Source organism: Dendropsophus ebraccatus, chromosome 8 (assembly GCF_027789765.1).
Source record: "Dendropsophus ebraccatus isolate aDenEbr1 chromosome 8, aDenEbr1.pat, whole genome shotgun sequence".
In the NCBI taxonomy this organism is placed as follows: Eukaryota; Metazoa; Chordata; class Amphibia; order Anura; family Hylidae; genus Dendropsophus; species Dendropsophus ebraccatus.
In genome coordinates, this window is record NC_091461.1 from 122,860,802 (window position 1) to 122,877,043 (window position 16,242).

At 48.3% G+C, this 16,242-nt stretch overlaps 1 protein-coding gene across 4 annotated transcripts in view; it reads right to left on the bottom strand.

Moving 5' to 3' along the window:
- The window catches only part of RABGAP1L (RAB GTPase activating protein 1 like), a 233,521-nt gene that overhangs the window by 66,977 nt on the left and 150,302 nt on the right, over window positions 1-16,242 (bottom strand). The window lies entirely within an intron of this gene.

Sequence of the window (16,242 nt, forward strand, 5' to 3'; positions counted from 1 at the left end):
GACGTCTTCTAGAAATGTCACATTTTATGACTGCAGCGATTCCATCATAATTTAAAGGGAATCGCCGGGGGCCATCAGCACTAATACAGGAAGCAATACTGGGCAGGAGCCGCAATCTGCTTATGTATCAGGGAGAGAAAACGCACGACAACAGAAGAGTGTTTGTCTAATAAGATATATTACAAAGTTTCTTACATTCCACTTCTACTATTGATGTAAATTGCAATGTTTATTAAAACAGTGACTATGTAAAGGGGAACTTTAAGTTCTTTCAAATCAACTGGTGTCAGAAAGTTATAGTGATTTGTAAATTACTTCTATGTAAAAATCTCCAGTCTTCCAGTACTTATCGTCTGCTTTATGTCCTGCAGGAAGTGATGTATTCTCTCCAGTCTGACACAGTGCTCTCTGCTGCCACCTCTGTCCATGTCAGGAACTGTCCAGAGCAGCAGCAAATCCCCATAGAAAACATGGACAGAGGGGGCAGCAAGGAGCACTGTGTCAGACTGGACAGGACATGCAGCAGCTTATAAGTACTGGAAGACTGGGGATGTTTTAATATAAGTAAATCAGAAATCTCTGGCACCAATTGTTTCGAAAGATTTTTTTTTATGAACTACCCCTTTGATAATTGCTGGAGATCAAAGGATCAGATGATTGTTAGAAGAGCCAGCTAACAAAAGGGGATTGTGCAAAGTGAACGTCCCCTTTAAGAAACTTTTCCAAAACAAAATATCTCTTTAAAGCATTTACATGGAGGATAGAAGCGAGCCGTAAAATTATAAACCTGTTAAACTCAATGCTTCCAATAATAGCACAGAAGAAGTAATGAATCCGTCCCTATTGCATCAAGTATGAAAAACCCGGCCCGTTACCGCCACAGCATGGGGCAAAAAAACACGGAAACGGGGAGAAATCCAGCTACAGGAAAGCAGCAGAGCGCCATAAAATTATTACCCACTTCTGGCCATGGATATCCAGGAGCCACAGTTCTTACCTACATTATATGGCCGGGTTAACACTTAGAAAGACAGTGGCTGTTCTGTGATACGGCCATGTCAAAGAACGGCCGCTGTCTGTGAAGTTCATCCCAGCCGTTACAGCAGTGACGGCCAGATAAAGCTCACTTCTTTTGATTTGGAATGTGGGTGCATTCAGGTGTATATTACATTCGGGTGTGTGTGTATATATATAACATTCGGGTGTATACACACTACCGTTCAAAAATTTGGGGTCACCCAAACAATTTCGTGTTTTCCATGAATAGTCCCACTTCTTCACCACCGCACGTTGTGAGATGAATAGAAAATAGAGACAAGACATTGACAAGGTTAGAAATACTGATTTGTATGAGAAATAACATTGTTCTTCCATCACACTTTGCTTCCGTCCCAGAATCCTCCTTTTGCAGCAATTCCAGCATTGCCCACCTTTGGCATTCTAGCTGTTGGGGTAAGCTGGAGAAATTGCCCCCTACGCTTCTAGAAGCAGCTCCCACAAGTTGGATTGGTTGGATGGGCACTTCTGGCGTACCATACGGTCCAGCTGCTCCCACAATGGGGTGGTGATCTGGTGACTGCGCTGGCCACTCCATTACCTATGATAGAATACCAGCTGCTGCTTCTGCTGGAAATAGTTCTTGCACAATTTGGAGGTGTTTAGGGTCATTGTCCTGTTGTAGGATGAAATTGGCTCCAACCAAGCGCTGCCCACTGGGTATGGCATGGCGGTGCAGAGTGATAGCCTTCCTTATCCACAATCTCTTTTACCCTGTACAAATCTCCCACCTTACCAGCACCAACCCCAGACCATCACATGACCTCCACCATGTATAACAGATGGCGTCAGGCATTCTTCCAGCATCTTCTCATTTCTTCTGCGTCTCACAAACCTTCTTCTTTGTCATCCAAACACCTCAAACTTGGATTCATCCGTCCACAACACTTTTTTCCAGTCTTCCTCTGTCCAATGTCTCTGTTCTTTTGCCCATCTTAATCTTTTTCTTTTATTGGCCAGTCTCAGATATGGATTTTTCTTTGCCACTCTGCCCTGAAGGCCAAAATCCAGCAGCCGCCTCTTCACTGTAGATGGTGACACTGGTGTTTTGCGGGTACTATGTAATGAAGATGCCAGTTGGGGACCTGTGAGGCGTCTGTTTCTCAAACTAAAGACTCTAATGTGCTTATCTTCTTGCTTAGTTGTGCAACACGGCATCCCACTTCTTTTTCTACTCTGGTTAGAGCCTGTTTGTGCTGTCCTCTGATGGGAGTAGTACACACCGTTGTAGGAAATCTTCATTTTCTTAGCAATTTCTCGCATGGAATAGCCTTCATTTCTAAGAACAAGAATAGACTGTGGAGTTTCAGATGAAAGTTCTCTTTTTCTGGCCATTTTGAGCGTTTAATTGACCCCACAAATGTGATGCTCCAGAAACACAATCTGCTCAAAGGAAGGTCAGTTTTGTAGCTTCTGTAACGAGCTAGACTGTTTTCAGATGTGTGAACATGATTGCACAAGGGTTTTCTAATCATCAATTAGCCTTCTGAGCCAATGAGCAAACACATTGTACCATTAGACGACTGGAGTGATAGTTGCTGGAAATGGGCCTCTATACACCTATGTAGATATTGCACCAAAAACCAGACATTTTCAGCTAGAATAGTCAGTTACCACATTAGCAATGTATAGAGTGGATTTGTTTAAAGTTAGGACTAGTTTAAAGTTATCTTCATTGAAAAGTACAGTGCTTTTCCTTCAAAAATAAGGACATTTCAATGTGACCCCAAACTTTTGAACAGTAGTGTATATATTACATTCGGATGTACCTGCGTTCTAAATCACCATAGCCGACAATGTAAAGTGCGGCCGGAGCCACACTTTACATTGTCTGCTCTGTCAGTCTTGTGTGGCTGCTATTCAATGAATGGTGGCTACACAAAACTGACATGTCATATTTTTTCTGAGGCTGCAAGAAATCCTGGCCAGAGTGTATACTATGGGGGAGATTTATCAAAGGGTGTAAAATTTTGACTGGTGCAAACTGCCCACAGCAACCAATCACAGCTCGGCTTTCCGTTCAGCACTGCCTAAAGCTGAGCTGTGATTGGTTGCTGTGGGTAGTTTGCACCAGTCTAAATTTTACACTCTTTGATAAATCTCCCCCTATGTGTTTACACTCTGGCCAGAATTCCATTGAGATCAATGCAGTGTATTTTTTCATTTAATAACGGCCGTTGCGACAACAGTCATTATTAATTGAAAAACTAAATTGTGTGAACTTAGCCTAAGAGTGCGGGCGGGGAAAAACCCAAATAACTGAAATAATATAAAAAGAGCAATGGTGAGTGATGGGAGAGGCGGCCACTCGGAGGTAGTACGGCAAGTGATGCACTTTCAGGCTGAGATGGCTGCACGTTGATGCAATGAGATATTGTTTCCTCTTTACCATCTCGGCTTCAGACATCGTTCCCTGTAGAAAGTGACAATTATTTGCACTAAGGAGCTTCATGGCCGTTCTCGGAGGGAGCTGGATGTATCGCCTTAGTACTTGTCTGGCTAACGTCTCCTGGTTCTGTCAGCTAACATAGGCTTTCTGTCACTTCTTTCCAGGGTCGCTGTCACTAGTCTAGCGGAGGAAGCCATCTTGTGCACTGAACTATTATTTACGGGGACGTCAACCATCACAATAAATTACTGGTGTGAACTATTGTCATAACCGATCCTGGGGAGGAATCCGTCCGTCTCGCCCATAACAGCTAATGAGACACTTAGGAAACCAAGGAGACTGAGAGATTATACAACACTTCCCATCCACTGCTGCCGATATGTGAGGACACTGACAGAGGCTCCAGTACCAGGCAGTGACGGGAGCTCAAGTACCAGGCACCGACGGGAGCTCAAGTAACAGGAACCGACGGGAGGCTCAAGGGCCAAGCACCAACAGGAGGCTCCAGTACCAGGCACCGACGGGAGCTCAAGTACCAGGAACCGACGGGAGCTCAAGTACCAGGAACCGACGGGAGCTCCAGTATTAGGCACAGACGAGAGGCTCACGTACCGGGCACCGACAGGAGGCTCCAGTACCAGGCACCGACGGGAGGCTCCAGTAACAGGCAGTGACGGGAGCTCAAGTACCAGGAACCGACGGGAGGCTCCAATATTAGACACAGACGAGAGGCTCACGTACCGGGCACCGACAGGAGGCTCCAGTATTAGGCACAGACGAGAGGCTCACGTACCGGGCACCGACAGGAGGCTCCAGTACCAGGCAGTGACGGGAGGCTCCAGTACCAGGCAGTGACGGGAGCTCAAGTACCAGGAACCGACGGGAGCTCCAGTATTAGGCACAGACGAGAGGCTCATGTACCGGACACCGACAGGAGGCTCCAGGACCAGGCACCGACGGGAGACTCCAGTACCAGGCACAGATGGGAGGCTCCAGTACAGGACACCAATGGGAGGATCCAGTACCAGGCACCGACAGGAAGCTCCAGTACCAGGCACAGACGGGAGGCTCCAGTACAGGACACCAATGGGAGGCTCCAGTACAGGACACCAATGGGAGGATCCAGTACCAGGCACCGACAGGAGGCTCCAGTACCAGGCACTGACGGGAGGTTCTGCGGCTTCATTCTAAAGCTGCCATATAAGTGTGACGGCTATCCTCTCATACACATACACAATGACTTTATCATGTATTCTGAATGTGGACAGGGAAGACACCATGGTCAGACCGCCCAGGTGGGGGTTAATCCCCCGAAAAGGATCAAACCTGTTGAAATCCAATCTGCCAAAACATACACAATGGAAGATCAGCTGATCCTACACAATTGTTGGGTTTGACCCACTTTAATGCAATGTATATGGCCAGCTTATGTATGAGCCAGCCTTACAGTGACTGGGAGATGAGGAAACGGCTCGTACACAAGTGCCCCCCCCCCTTTACATGCAGGACCAGGCATCATATACTCATCTCTCAGCAGGTAGAACCTCTGTCTCTTTTAAATGTGCACATCAGCCCTGATTCTGATTTTAATGGTTAAAGGGGTTGTTCATCAATTTTTTTTATTCTTTCAAATCAACTGGTTCCAGCAAGTGCCAGAGGTTTATAATTTACTTCTATTAAAAAATCTCGTCTTCCAGTACTTATTGGCTGCTGTATGTCCTGCAGGAAGTGGTGCATTCTCTCCAATGTGACACAGTGCTCTCTGCTGCCACCTCTGTCCATGTCAGGAACTGTCCAGAGCAGCAGCAAATCCCCATAGAAAACCTCTCCTACTCTGGGCAGTTCCTGACATGGACAGAGGTGGCAGCAGAGAGCACTGTGTCAGACTGGAGAGAATACACCACTTCCGGCAGGACATACAGCAGCTGATAAGTACTGGAAGACTGGAGATTTTTAAATAGAAGCAAATAAAAAATCTGTATAACTTTCTGAGCCCAGTTGATTTGAAGAAAAAAAAATGAAAATGATTTTCGCTGGAATGCCCCTTTAAGTTGTATAAAATTATTTTATTTACCCTGGATCTAATGTAGTCATTTGTCAAAAAGGAAAGAAAAAACAATAAAAAGTGTGGACAAGAACATGTGACTCAAACTCTTGCTGTTACAGCCGGCAGAGCATGCTGGGATTTTAGTTTTATCCCCACTTGCAATGCCTGTGCGGATAGCCATCTCTATGAGCGGACAGCGGTGCTATGGGCATCACCTCCTATGGGCATCACCTCATCATCGTCCTTTAGACCACCCAGGACTCCCTCTCTATTAGGCTTTTTTTCCCCTTTAAGACAATTATATTGTATTATATAAAGCGGCTTGCAGAGCCCCCGGCCCAGAGCCCCCCCAGCTACTGATCTGCCAATGTTCCTGGTAATTAGAGGCCGGAGGGACGGTCCTCCCGGGGGGGGGGGGGGGGGGCACCTGCTGACTTCTCATTTACACCTTAAGCATCACGCAGAGTCATGTGGATTCTGAAGTTTAATCCCTCCATGGTGGAGCATTCATATTTCATAAGCAGATCCCTGCAGCTCGCTCCCCCTCATCTGGACACAAAGGGCGGGAAGGGGGGCGATAGAACCAGCAAACATATATATATATATATATATATATATATATATATGCATATATAGATTGTTTCATTCCTTAATTTTACAAATAGTCTCGTATTGTATTTTTTTTTGCTCTTTTCAGTTATTTTTACAAAACTATTGCGGAATCCGATGCCCGGAGGCAGTGCCGCTTCATTAAGCCATATGTCAGCAGCCAGGAACAATGGGCGGCCTCATCAATTAATCACCAGCCTAATAACGGTGGCATCAATGGCAGTGACAGCCTCACGCCGAGCGGCAGGGTCAGCAAAATGTTACCGGAGCTGCTGCCCCCGACCGGTCACAATATACAAGATGTACAGCAAGCGGATTGTTGTGATTTCTGGGCAATTTGTAGTTGTTGCAGTGAAGGAGCGGCTGCCCCCCGTATACCGGGCGCCCTACAATCTACACACCTGGAGCCGTGCTGCTACATCTCTAATAGAGAAGTCCAATGAAATGGAAAAACATAAAAAAATGGAAGGCGGGGGTGCGGGACATAATAAACTAAGTGACAAAATGAGGTCTCACCCGGAGGAGGTGCTGCGGAGGCGTGAGGACAGGTAAGTATACATTGTTTATTATGTTCCCGCTACCCCCCGAGCATTCCGGCTTTTTTCTCTTTTTATTCCATGGGACTTCTCTTTTAAGGGGCGCTCTGGCGATGCAAATTAACTGGTGGCAGAGAGAAGTCAGTATGGCCCTAGGCGTATCATCTAGACCCCGAGTGTGAACGAGCCGGACATTGTGAGGCCTATCCGGATACTGTGAATGTAATTACAGAATTACAGACCAGATTTCAGCGATCACAAAGTAAAAAGAGCGGCTCTGAACTCATCGTGTGAATAAGGCAACAGACCCGCGATACAGACGACTAAGGCCGGGATCACAATGCGTTATTGCAGTACATGAAAAGTATTTGTTTTTACGTACAGTAAAAAAAAAAAAAAAAAAAACGCATTAACATTGATCTGTTTTTTTTTTTTTTTGTTGTTTATAATGGAAGCCAATGGAAAAACAGATTCAGACAAAAGCTCCTCCCCCCCCCACACACCATAAAATGTATACAATAAAACAGACTGCAGAAACACAGGGTTTATTTTTTCCCATGAACAACCCCCATGTTGTCAGCACTGTTGTGGACAGTTCCTGACATGGACAGAGGTGGCAGCAGAGAGCACTGTGTCAGACTGGAAAGAATACACCACTTCCTACAGGACATACAGCAGCTGATAAGTACTGGAAGACTGCAGATTTGTTTTTTATATTGAGGTAAATTACAAATTTCTGGCACTTTTTTTGCATTAGTTGATTTGAAAAAAAAATCACTTTATTTCAGGGTAGAGCTTATTTTTGGAAAAACAAGGAACTATTTACAGAAGGTCAGCCATATTGGTTGTTGTCACTTTAAACAGATCCCATAAGGTTACTCTGCCCCCCCCAAATCGATAAATATAAGTAACTTATAAGTACTTATCGATAAAGATAAGTAACAACCAACATTAAGGCATTACGCTGCTCACTGATATGATTTGCGCTTCTCCTTGGCTTCATCCTTTTCTGAGAATAAAACTATGGTAAATCTAGTCGGCATCGCGTTCTTTTCAGCTTGTAGCAAATGTTTATGCCCAATGTCGTGCAGATCTATCAAAATGTTCGGTTACGGCAACGTTATCCACACCAGGAGGCTCTGCATTCCATTCCCGGTGGCTGCAGAAGATGGATCTCCAGGCTTTCCGGGACTCACTAGGGCGGCCTCCATCTTCTGTAGATGCCGGGAATCACGCACAGACTGTTCAGGTTTGGAGAACGTTGCTGAACATTCTGACAGATCCGCTCAACCACTATGTTTGGAGTTCTCTATGCACGGCCGGGGAAGGTTTGGAGTAGGGATGGTCCGAACCTGCCGAGGTTGGGGTTCGGCTGAACCCGAACACTCGGCATCGGATTACCGCTGTCTGCCCGCTCCGTGCAGCGGGCGGATACAGAGGGAGGACAGCCTGGAAAACTGGGATACAGCCTATGGCTATGGCTGTATCCCAGTTTTCCAGGCGTTCCTCCCGCTGGATCCGCACGGAGCAGGCAGACAGCAGTAATCATTGCGGATGGTTCGGGTTCGTACGAACTCCGTACGAACTCGGTTTGGACCATCCCTAGTTTGGAGTTCTCTATGCACGGCCGGGGAAGTCTGAAGTTCTCTATGCACGGCCGGGGAAGGTCTGGAGTTCTCTATGCACGGCCGGGGAAGTCTGAAGTTCTCTATGCACGGCCGGGGAAGTCTGGAGTTCTCTATGCACGGCCGGGGAAGGTTTGGAGTTCTCTATGCACGGCCGGGGAAGGTTTGGAGTTCTCTATGCACGTCCGGGGAAGGTTTGGAGTTCTCTATGCATGGCCGGGGAAGGTTTGGAGTTCTCTATGCACGGCCGGGGAAGGTTTGGAGTTCTCTATGCACGGCCGGGGAAGTCTGGAGTTCTCTATGCACGGTCGGGGAAGGTTTGGAGTTCTCTATGCACGGCCGGCGAAGGTTTGGAGTTCTCTATGCACGGCTGGGGAAGGTTTGGAGTTCTCTATGCACGGCCGGGGAAGGTTTGGAGTTCTCTATGCACGGCCGGGGAAGGTTTGGAGTTCTCTATGCACGGCCGGGGAAGGTTTGGAGTTCTCTATGCACGGCCGGGGAAGGTTTGGAGCGATGCGATGTGTCGGAATGTTACATGGGGGATAATGCGGCTTCTGACTGACGACTGGCCGTTGCTCACACACAATGTAAAGGGACCTTTCACGGCCGGGGAAGTCTGGAGTTCTCTATGCACGGTCGGGGAAGGTTTGGAGTTCTCTATGCACGGCCGGCGAAGGTTTGGAGTTCTCTATGCACGGCCGGGGAAGGTTTGGAGTTCTCTATGCACGGCCGGGGAAGGTTTGGAGTTCTCTATGCACGGCCGGGGAAGGTTTGGAGTTCTCTATGCACGGCCGGGGAAGGTTTGGAGTTCTCTATGCACGGCCGGGGAAGGTTTGGAGTTCTCTATGCACGGCCGGGGACGGTTTGGAGTTCTCTATGCACGGCCGGGGAAGGTTTGGAGTTCTCTATGCACGGCCGGGGAAGGTTTGGAGTTCTCTATGCACGGCCGGCGAAGGTTTGGTGTTCTCTATGCACGGCCGGGGAAGGTTTGGAGTTCTCTATCCATGGCCGGGGAAGGTTTGGAGTTCTCTATGCACGGCCGGGGAAGGTTTGGAGTTCTCTATGCACGGCCGGGGAAGGTTTGGAGTTCTCTATGCACGGCCGGGGAAGGTTTGGAGTTCTCTATGCACGGCCAGGGAAAGTTTGGAGTTCTCTATCCACGGCCGGCGAAGGTTTGGAGTTCTCTATGCACGGCCGGCGAAGGGTTGGAGTTCTCTATGCACGGCCGGGGAAGGTTTGGAGCGATGCGATGTGTCGGAATGTTACATGGGGGATAATGCGGCTTCTGACTGACGACTGGCCGTTGCTCACACACAATGTAAAGGGACCTTTACACCCTATGAGAAGGTGAAAGACGCGTCGACAGCTGCGAGATAACATTCCCTTCTGGTGGCAGACCTCGGTGGCCGTGCTAATTAAAATTCAGTGTGCCCAAGTTGCCATGGCAGCGGCGTGTCTCCGAACAATACCTCGTAGCAGCGGAGGGAGCGCACCCAGCTGATGTGTGGATTTCTAAGAGGAGGAAAAAATGTCACTATTTGGTCCCAGCTTTTCTAATACAAACAAGGGCGGCTGGATCTGCAGGCAGCGGCGGTGGCAGCTCCATTCTGAGCTGTCATATCACCGGCAGGGAATGAGGGGATGGTGAGGGGATGCGCGGCTGGTTCGGCAGGCAGCGGTGGACGCCTTTACCCTGCAGCATTTCTGTAGACTTGTAAATTTAAAAAAAAAATTTTTTTCTCTGACTAAGCAAAGTGTGCAGCCACCTCAGCTTCTGGCTGGGGCAGCGCTGGCAGTGAGAGAGTTAATGGCAGCCGCCGCTTGATAAAGGAGCTGCCAAGCTTGGCGGCATCTAAAAATAGGCGCGAGTTTGCCATCTGCTTTTCTATTCCTGAGCTGGCAGCAGCTTCACGCTCCGCCGGTGCCAGCCCCCCTGCTGCCAGCTATCCGGCGGCAACAGCAAATAATAGAGTGAGCCGAGGATAATAAGGGGTTTGTCCGAGGTGCCGCAGATCTATTCATCGACCCTTTAAACTCTCCAAAGCGACAATGAACGGAGGGAAACGTCCTGCGCTGTTATAGTACAAACCCTCCAATACATACAACATCTATAGCCAAAGGGGACGGGGGATTACTAACACTATAGAATGGAGGGACGTATAGGATACATGCTGTAGCATCGGCTGACATTCTGAAGGCTACGGACACCTTATTATGAGCGCTATATGGCGCATTAAAGGGGAACTCCTGCAACAACAAAAAAATTCTTTCAAATCAGTTGGTCCCAGAAATTGCCAGATTTGTAATTTACTTCCAAATAAAAATCTCCAGTCTTCCAGTATTTGTCAGCTGCTGTATGTCCTGCAGGAAGTGGTGTATTCTCTCCAGTCTGACACAGTGCTCTCTGCTGCCACCTCTGTCCATGTCAGGAACTGTCCAGAGCAGCAGCAAATCCCCATAGAAAACCTCTCCTGCTCTCCACACTGGAGAGAATACACCATATTCTGCAGGATAAACAGCAGCTGATAAGTATTGGAAGACTTGGTATTTTTGGTAAAATGCAAATCTTTGGCAAATATAAAAGAATTTATTTCAGCTAGAGTTGCCCTTTAAAACATTTTTCCCCTATAGGACGCTATTAAATATTTTGCTTAGTTCCTCTTCTGCAGCCGCCTCCTGCCATATAGTGCAGGCTGCTCTGCATCTCTCAGTCTCTTCCCATATAGCGCAGGCTGCTCTGTATCTCTCAGTCTCTTCCCATATAGCGCAGGCTGCTCTGTATCTCTCAGTCTCTTCCCATATAGCGCAGGCTGCTCTGTATCTCTCAGTCTCTTCCCATATAGCGCAGGCTGCTCTGTATCTCTCAGTCTCTTCCCATATAGCGCAGGCTGCTCTGTGTCTCTTCCCATATAGTGCAGGCTGCTCTGTGTCTCTTCCCATATAGTGCAGGCTGCTCTGTGTCTCTTCCCATATAGTGCAGGCTGCTCTGTATCTCTCAGTCTCTTCCCATATAGTGCAGGCTGCTCTGTGTCTCTCAGTCTCTTCCCATATAGTGCAGGCTGCTCTGTGTCTCTCAGTCTCTTCCCATATAGCGCAGGCTGCTCTGTATCTCTCAGTCTCTTCCCATATAGTGCAGGCTGCTCTGTGTCTCTTCCCATATAGTGCAGGCTGCTCTGTATCTCTCAGTCTCTTCCCATATAGTGTAGGCTGCTCTGTATCTCTCAGTCTCTTCCCATATAGCGCAGGCTGCTCTGTATCTCTCAGTCTCTTCCCATATAGTGCAGGCTGCTCTGTATCTCTCAGTCTCTTCCCATATAGTGCAGGCTGCTCTGTATCTCTCAGTCTCTTCCCATATAGTGCAGGCTGCTCTGTATCTCTCAGTCTCTTCCCATATAGTGCAGGCTGCTCTGTGTCTCTTCCCATATAGTGCAGGCTGCTCTGTATCTCTCAGTCTCTTCCCATATAGTGCAGGCTGCTCTGTATCTCTCAGTCTCTTCCCATATAGTGCAGGCTGCTCTGTATCTCTCAGTCTCTTCCCATATAGCGCAGGCTGATCTGTATCTCTCAGTCTCTTCCCATATAGCGCAGGCTGATCTGTATCTCTCAGTCTCTTCCCATATAGTGCAGGCTGATCTGTATCTCTCAGTCTCTTCCCATATAGTGCAGGCTGCTCTGTATCTCTCAGTCTCTTCCCATATAGCGCAGGCTGCTCTGTATCTCTCAGTCTCTTCCCATATAGCGCAGGCTGCTCTGTATCTCTCAGTCTCTTCCCATATAGTGCAGGCTGCTCTGTATCTCTCAGTCTCTTCCCATATAGCGCAGGCTGCTCTGTATCTCTCAGTCTCTTCCCATATAGCGCAGGCTGCTCTGTATCTCTCAGTCTCTTCCCATATAGCGCAGGCTGCTCTGTATCTCTCAGTCTCTTCCCATATAGTGCAGGCTGCTCTGTATCTCTCAGTCTCTTCCCATATAGCGCAGGCTGCTCTGTATCTCTCAGTCTCTTCCCATATAGTGCAGGCTGCTCTGTGTCTCTTCCCATATAGTGCAGGCTGCTCTGTATCTCTCAGTCTCTTCCCATATAGCGCAGGCTGCTCTGTATCTCTCAGTCTCTTCCCATATAGCGCAGGCTGCTCTGTATCTCTCAGTCTCTTCCCATATAGTGCAGGCTGCTCTGTATCTCTCAGTCTCTTCCCATATAGCGCAGGCTGCTCTGTATCTCTCAGTCTCTTCCCATATAGCGCAGGCTGCTCTGTATCTCTCAGTCTCTTCCCATATAGTGCAGGCTGCTCTGTGTCTCTTCCCATATAGTGCAGGCTGCTCTGTGTCTCTCAGTCTCTTCCCATATAGCGCAGGCTGCTCTGTATCTCTCAGTCTCTTCCCATATAGTGCAGGCTGCTCTGTGTCTCTTCCCATATAGTGCAGGCTGCTCTGTATCTCTCAGTCTCTTCCCATATAGTGTAGGCTGCTCTGTATCTCTCAGTCTCTTCCCATATAGCGCAGGCTGCTCTGTATCTCTCAGTCTCTTCCCATATAGTGCAGGCTGCTCTGTATCTCTCAGTCTCTTCCCATATAGTGCAGGCTGCTCTGTATCTCTCAGTCTCTTCCCATATAGCGCAGGCTGCTCTGTATCTCTCAGTCTCTTCCCATATAGCGCAGGCTGCTCTGTATCTCTCAGTCTCTTCCCATATAGCGCAGGCTGCTCTGTATCTCTCAGTCTCTTCCCATATAGCGCAGGCTGCTCTGTATCTCTCAGTCTCTTCCCATATAGCGCAGGCTGATCTGTATCTCTCAGTCTCTTCCCATATAGTGCAGGCTGATCTGTATCTCTCAGTCTCTTCCCATATAGTGCAGGCTGCTCTGTATCTCTCAGTCTCTTCCCATATAGCGCAGGCTGCTCTGTATCTCTCAGTCTCTTCCCATATAGTGCAGGCTGCTCTGTATCTCTCAGTCTCTTCCCATATAGCGCAGGCTGCTCTGTATCTCTCAGTCTCTTCCCATATAGTGCAGGCTGATCTGTATCTCTCAGTCTCTTCCCATATAGTGCAGGCTGCTCTGTATCTCTCAGTCTCTTCCCATATAGTGCAGGCTGCTCTGTATCTCTCAGTCTCTTCCCATATAGTGCAGGCTGCTCTGTATCTCTCAGTCTCTTCCCATATAGTGCAGGCTGCTCTGTATCTCTCAGTCTCTTCCCATATAGTGCAGGCTGCTCTGTATCTCTCAGTCTCTTCCCATATAGTGCAGGCTGCTCTGTATCTCTCAGTCTCTTCCCATATAGTGCAGGCTGCTCTGTATCTCTCAGTCTCTTCCCATATAGTGCAGGCTGCTCTGTATCTCTCAGTCTCTTCCCATATAGCTGCAGGCTGATCTGTATCTCTCAGTCTCTTCCCATATAGTGCAGGCTGATCTGTATCTCTCAGTCTCTTCCCATATAGCGCAGGCTGCTCTGTATCTCTCAGTCTCTTCCCATATAGCTGCAGGCTGCTCTGTATCTCTCAGTCTCATCCCATATAGTGCAGGCTGCTCTGTATCTCTCAGTCTCTTCCCATATAGTGCGGCTGCTCTGTATCTCTCAGTCTCTTCCCATATAGTGCAGGCTGCTCTGTATCTCTCAGTCTCTTCCCATATAGTGCAGGCTGCTCTGTATCTCTCAGTCTCTTCCCATATAGTGCAGGCTGCTCTGTTCTCTCAGTCTCTTCCCATATTAGCGCAGGCTGCTCTGTATCTTTCAGTCTCTTCACCATATAGCGCAGGCTGCTCTGTATCTCTCAGTCTCATTCCCATATAGGGTAGGCTGCTCTGTATCTCTCAGTCTCTTCCCATATAGCGCAGGCTGCTCTGTATCTCTCAGTCTCTTCCCATATAGGCGCAGGCTGCTCTGTATCTCTCAGTCTCTTCCCATATAGCGCAGGCTGCTCTGTATCTCTTAGTCTCTTCCCATATAGCGCAGGCTGCTCTGTATCTCTCAGTCTCTTCCCATATAGTGCAGGCTGCTCTGTATCTCTTCAGTCTCTTCCCATATAGTGCAGGCTGCTCTGTATCTCTCAGTCTCTTCCATAGAGTGCAGGCTGCTCTGTATCTCTCAGTCTCTTCCCATATAGTGCAGGCTGCTCTGTATCTCTCAGTCTCTTCCATATAGTGCAGGCTGCTCTGTATCGCTCAGTCTCTTCCATATAGTGCAGGCTGCTCTGTATCTCTCAGTCTCTTCCCATATAGTGCAGGCTGCTCTGTGTCTCTTCCCATATAGTGCAGGCTGCTCTGTATCTCTCAGTCTCTTCCCATATAGTGCAGGCTGCTCTGTATCTCTCAGTCTCTTCCCATATAGTGCAGGCTGCTCTGTATCTCTCAGTCTCTTCCCATATAGTGCAGGCTGCTCTGTATCTCTCAGTCTCTTCCCATATAGTGCAGGCTGCTCTGTATCTCTCAGTCTCTTCCCATATAGTGCAGGCTGCTCTGTATCTCTTCCCACATAGCGCAGGCTGCTCTGTATCTCTCAGTCTCTTCCCATATAGCGCAGGCTGCTCTGTATCTCTCAGTCTCTTCCCATATAGTGCAGGCTGCTCTGTATCTCTTCCCACATAGCGCAGGCTGCTCTGTATCTCTCAGTCTCTTCCCATATAGTGCAGGCTGTTCTGTATCTCTCAGTCTCTTCCCATATAGTGCAGGCTGCTCTGTATCTCTCAGTCTCTTCCCATATAGTGCAGGCTGCTCTGTATCTCTCAGTCTCTTCCCATATAGTGCAGGCTGCTCTGTATCTCTCAGTCTCTTCCCATATAGTGCAGGCTGCTCTGTATCTCTCAGTCTCTTCCCATATAGTGCAGGCTGCTCTGTATCTCTCAGTCTCTTCCCATATAGTGCAGGCTGCTCTGTATCGCTCAGTCTCTTCCCATATAGTGCAGGCTGCTCTGTATCTCTCAGTCTCTTCCCATATAGTGCAGGCTGCTCTGTATCTCTCAGTCTCTTCCCATATAGCGCAGGCTGCTCTGTATCTCTCAGTCTCTTCCCATATAGTGCAGGCTGCTCTGTATCTCTCAGTCTCTTCCCATATAGTGCAGGCTGCTCTGTATCTCTCAGTCTCTTCCCATATAGTGCAGGCTGCTCTGTATCTCTCAGTCTCTTCCCATATAGCGCAGGCTGCTCTGTATCTCTCAGTCTCTTCCCATATAGTGCAGGCTGTGCTCTGTATCTCTCAGTCTTCTTCCCATATAGTGCAGGCTGCTCTGTGTCTTCTTCCCATATAGTTTGCAGGCTGCTCTGTATCTCTCAGTCTCTTCCCATCATAGTGCAGGCTGCTCTGTATCTCTCAGTCTCTTCCCATATAGTTGCAGGCTGCTCTGTATCTTCTCAGTGCTCTTCCCATACTAGTGCAGGCGTGCTCTGTATCTCTCAGTCTCTTCCCATATAGCGCAGGGCTGCTCTGTATTCTCTCAGTCTCTTCCATACTGGTGAGGCTGCTCTCGTGTCTCTTCCCATATAGTGCAGGCTGCTCTGTGTCTCCTTCCCATATAGTGCAGGCTGCTCTGTGTCCTTCCCATATAGTGCAGGCCTGCTCTGTGTCTCTTCCCCATATAGTGCAGGCTGCTCTGTGTCTCTTCTCCATATAGTGCAGGCTGCTCTGTGTCTCTTCCCATATAGTGCAGGCCTGCTCTGTATCTCTCAGTCTCTTCCCATATAGTGCAGGCTGCTCTGTGGTCTCTCAGTCTCTTCCCATATAGTGCAGGCTGCTCTGTGTCTCTCAGTCTCTTCCCATATAGCGCAGGCTGCTCTGTATCTCTCAGTCTCTTCCCATATAGTGCAGGCTGCTCTGTGTCTCTTCCCATATAGTGCAGGCTGCTCTGTATCTCTCAGTCTCTTCCCATATAGTGTAGGCTGCTCTGTATCTCTCAGTCTCTTCCCATATAGCGCAGGCTGCTCTGTATCTCTCAGTCTCTTCCCATATAGTGCAGGCTGCTCTGTATCTCTCAGTCTCTTCCCATATAGTGC